At 39.8% G+C, this 4,832-nt stretch overlaps 1 long non-coding RNA gene across 1 annotated transcript; it reads left to right on the forward strand.

Moving 5' to 3' along the window:
- Window positions 1–3,713: 3,713 nt before the first annotated feature.
- LOC146684431 (uncharacterized) lies at window positions 3,714–4,832 on the forward strand. The gene is made up of 3 exons (XR_014917320.1): window positions 3,714–3,911; window positions 4,043–4,202; window positions 4,668–4,832. It is a non-coding gene; the product is annotated as an uncharacterized LOC146684431 (long non-coding RNA).

Below are 4,832 nucleotides of genomic sequence, written 5' to 3' on the forward strand. Positions count from 1 at the left end.
ATTGGTAGCACCACAATCACTCTTAACAAAACGTAATCACAGCAAATCCACACAGAGCACCTCTGTGAGACCAGCTCAGGGACTGCACTTAGCCCGACTAATATTGCACCAGCCCAGTAAAGAAAAACAAACCCAGAATAAAAAAAAAAACAGTTTTAAAAGGTGACCCTACTCTAAAACCAACCTGGGAGAAAAATGCAACGAAAAGGAGAAAGAGGAAAAAACTGTGACCAATTCACATGTGCAGCCTGTCCTGCAGGAGGCAATACAATATAAATTACATTGCAGTGCATTAATATCCTGTTTTAATGTCAAATACATTAAATGAACATACCTCCAGCTAACTACTATGTTTGCTGCACAACTTGCTTGTGGTCTTCTAAAATCACTTCTAAAAACATAAAATACAATAAACATCAAATACCTTTCAACAAATTAAAAAAAAAAAACACTAAAAGAAAAACTGCCTGTACCTTAATTTTCTGCTGTAAAGACATAACCCCAGTATGTGTGAATGGCTACTCAATCATCTCAGGAGCTTCACCTTCACAGCAGCTTGTCAGTGCAAGAGAGTGAAGAAGAGCACCTGCTGCTATTTCCTCTTTTATACCCTCCTTTGGGTCCCCTGGGTCCTAAAGCCTTCCCATTACAGAATTATACCTTATAGACACTTGTTGCTGCTCTCCTGGTTCAGAAATATAAATATGAAAACTTGGTTATTATGCTTCACACGCCCGACTAATCCCAACAAGACAGCTGAAATGAAACTTGCTTCCTGAACAACAGCATGGTTCTATAGAGGTTAAATGACTCCAGCTCTATCTTGTTATGAAAATGCCTATAAGCAGCGTGACCTGGACGAGGGTCATCTTAACTTCCTAAGACCCGAACTCTTCCACGGCATGCATTTTTAATTTCTCTTTGATATAGGCTGATTGGGACCCGATGAATGTAAAAACAACCAGATTTTTTTTTTTTTACCTGATTTTTGTTTCTAAGAATAATGAGAGCCACATATCAGGATATTCGTTTAAAGTTTTGATAGAACAGTGGCAGTATAATGTCCTCGTAAGTGGATATCAGGCCCTTGTAGAGCAAAATTAAGTTTTTTGGTCTAAATAACCCAAAATGTGATGTCCACATATGTGGACGCCAGGTCCTAGGAGGTTAAAAGAATAAAATATATTACCCCAAATTGATGACGCAGCCTTTGTAATAACTTGATATTCATTTGCTGTCTTTCATTTCTCTAGTAAATCAAACAAACAGCAAGTGGCATTATTTTAAAGACAGAAACATGTACAGCACAGGTAAACATATGGAATCAAGTACAATGTTGCATATGTTGTTATAAGTAGTAGGTATAAGTTATAAGTATAAATATAAAGCATTTTATTTTGTTGAATACAATATTCTGATTAATATCTGAATGCTTTGTGTACTCAGTTTAACTCTGAAGTGACAATGTAAAGACAGGAGAGCATAAAGGACTTCAAAGACACTGGAATATATTTACTGCTGTTTGAAATCCAATTACTTGTACATCAATCATCGCTGCTGTCTTCAGTTGTGATCTACAGTTAATAGTTAAGATGGCTGTATACATACTTCTCTATTGAAAATATCACTATAATCCCAAAGAAAGAAAGAAATAGATGACTAAGGTGAATCTTTATGGATCCTGAAAACTGCCAGAACAAATCTGACAGTATGTAAAATGTGAATCTTGTTGCCTGCTATTTTTCCTGGAGTGGAGCTTTATGAAAAATACTGGGGTTTGTTCAATGTCCATGAAGTATGCATGTGCCCAGTAATTCACTTAATAGTCTACATGATGAACTTGGTTAGAATACTTATGATCTTGACTTTTAACATCTGCGATCATGAAATAAAACAGTAGGAATAGCAGCTCTAGTATAGTGGACAGATTATGCAGCAATGTCGAAAATTATAGCTTTGAAGTGGGCATGGGTACTTTTGGAAATGCCAGTTGACTCAACTGCTTTGTATTTCCTGTATCAGCTAAAGATTACGTAAAGTAAGGGGGGAGAATTTGACTGAAATACCCTGCTTAGGTTGCTGCCACTTGTTTTGGTTAAGCAGAAGAAAATGAGCGAGCAATAATGTGGGGATTATAAAAAAAAAAGAAGAAGAAGAAAGAGATAGGGCAAGTTGTTTTCTTTCACCCAGCCAGCTTCAATCTGAGGAAATACATTTGAGAACACAGATGTTGGATCATAAGCTGTGGCTGAAAACTTTGGTTTGGTGCATCAAGCAGTTCTAGAGTAACAGTGTAGTTTTCAGAGTGAACAATGAAATGAAAAGACACCTAAGTAGTGTTGTCTTCTTCATCTTCACTGGTGTGTGGACTGCTAATGGCAATGTGATGATCCATGAATGAGTGTGTGCTTAGCGCTACGCTCTCCCCCAAGCTGATGTTTTTCTTGGTAGCCATGACAAGAAAGACGTCCCACGAATCCCAGCTTCATAAACACAGGCCCCCAGCACCCAAAAAAAGAAAAGAAAAAAAATTGGGATTCCTTAGGGGGGAAGACAACCCAGAAATCCCCCTATCAGGGAGAACCTACAGCATGAGCGACTGAGTGAGAACCAAACCGGTGCCCGTCTGTGGTTCAGGCTGCCAGGGGCTGGCCAGGGTTCTCTGCGCCACCTGACAGGCCGAAGAAAGCCATGCAAATTTGATATATTTGATTTCTCTGAGCACAACAAAATTTTTGAAAAGGAAACACAAGAACTGTGATGTGAGGCAATGTATGGTACTCGGTAAAGATTGGGGGGTGTATTAAATCAATGCCAGTGATGTCCATAGTGACGACCAAACCACAGGTAAGTAAAAACCTGAATCTGTAGATCTTTTTCTTTTATTTTTGTAATCTAAAACACAGAAATCCCGAAACTGTCAGCTCACAAAGTTGAAATTTGGTGTCAATTTGGCTTAAATTACCTAAAACGTTTAAGTGCATCTATCTTGCCACACTACATGTTCCTAAGCTAGCTAAATTAGTTTCTGTTAGCCAATCAAGTTCAAGCTCATCACATATCATCATTCAGGGTACGTTCACAGAGAAGTTCGTACTCATGTTTGTTTTTTCCTTTTACTTACTTCCGAAAAGAAAACCTAATTTCTGCCGTTCAATGGGCTACTGAACAAATTGAAACTTTTTAAAATTCAGTCATTATTATTATTATTATTATTATTATTATTATTATTATTATTATTACTGCTCTTGTATTCAAGTTTGTCTCTTAGTGTCAGGTGGGGCACACATTGATTTTAACACTTTACATATGAATGGGTAGGATGAGCATTTTATAACAGCCTGTGTGGTTTTTGTTTTTGCAGGAAGGCTAAAAGCTGTTTAATGTCTGATCTAACTGTGTCAGACATTTGCGTTCTCACGTGCATGGATAATATCTAGAAAACCTCAGGTCTGCAGTGCATGTGCAAAAGTGGTTAGAAAGCAGTGCATTAACATGTGTTTTGTCTCCTTGCGTAGCTGCTCAGTCCATCCAGACTCCTCTCCATATCCAACAGTGATGCCGGCAACTCAAATACAAGCTCTCTCCAAGTGATTCCTTCATCATCAACATCCACGATCCACCAGCTCAACACCAACATCTGGCAGCTGTGCATCCAACTCGAGGGCATCACCTGCTGTGCTCAGGCGCTGGGCCGCGATTTCCATCCCTTGTTGATGACCTCGCTGTATCCTGTGCTGGAGAAAGCTGGTGAGGAGACGCTGCTGGTCAGCCAGGCGGGACTGAGCTCCATGTGGGACATCAGTAAGGCCTGTGGATACGCTTCCCTCAAGGAACTGATCAATGAGAACTCTGACTACCTGCTTAATGACATTTCACTCAACCTTCAGAGACTCAGCTAGCATCCACAGGTAGTTATGTTTTTAACCCAAAATGGACACAGAAATGACTGCTGGAGGGTTTACCTGATTTCCTCCTTTGTCTGCTTTGTGCTGCCCTGAGCTTGTACTGTATTTCATTATAATCCTGTCTTGTTGCCCAGGCTCCACGGGTGTTGACAGTTATGTTGACTCACTCTGACTGCAGCCTGCTGCCACTGGTCGGGGACATCGTTCAGGATGTGCTGACGGCTCTGGATCTCAGCTACGAGCGCACAGCTGCTCTTTTCTGCTCCGTGCTGCACGCGCTCATGAAGGCACTGGGTAAGATTTCAACAGTGATGTCAGCTTGAGTCTCACATATGCTGGGAGTCAAAGAGGACAAGGAAGAAAATGTAACTCGTGGCATGCTCTGCCAAATTTTTTTAATGTTGCTTAACTTTATGTTTTCTGCAGTGCCTTTCAAAGTTTCTACCAAGGGGTACATTTCAGGATGTATAATTTGCTCGTTATCAAATTATCAGTATCTTTGGAAACATTTAATACATCGTGATGGTTTAAATGCTGAGTTGTTTTCTGCTGTAGAATTAATATTCATAATAATACTTATACAGCGGCACTATAGGTGTTTGCAGTTTTACAAGCCCTCACAGTAAAAATGTGTAAATTAAATGTCACTAATGGCTCTTTCCAAAAAACATCAGTGTCTGTGTCACACTGATTTGATCAGCTGACTTATTTTATTGTAACCAAACCTATGTTCATATTGTTGTCTTGTTTTTCCTTTAGCGAGGTGGTTTCCTTCCACTTGTAGCAGGACCAGTAAGTCTGACAGCTACAGGCAACGCTCCAGTGACCAGGAAGACCTCAGCATTCGCCAATTCCTGCTGAATTACTGCAAACAGAAAGAACTGGCAGAGAGCATTGGAATAGAGGATGATTATAACACTGAAG

The sequence above is a fragment of the Copadichromis virginalis genome, linkage group LG20, assembly GCF_057382275.1.
Source record: "Copadichromis virginalis isolate Kocher_CV1m ecotype Utaka linkage group LG20, C_Virginalis_male_GT1.1, whole genome shotgun sequence".
Lineage (NCBI taxonomy): Eukaryota > Metazoa > Chordata > Actinopteri > Cichliformes > Cichlidae > Copadichromis > Copadichromis virginalis.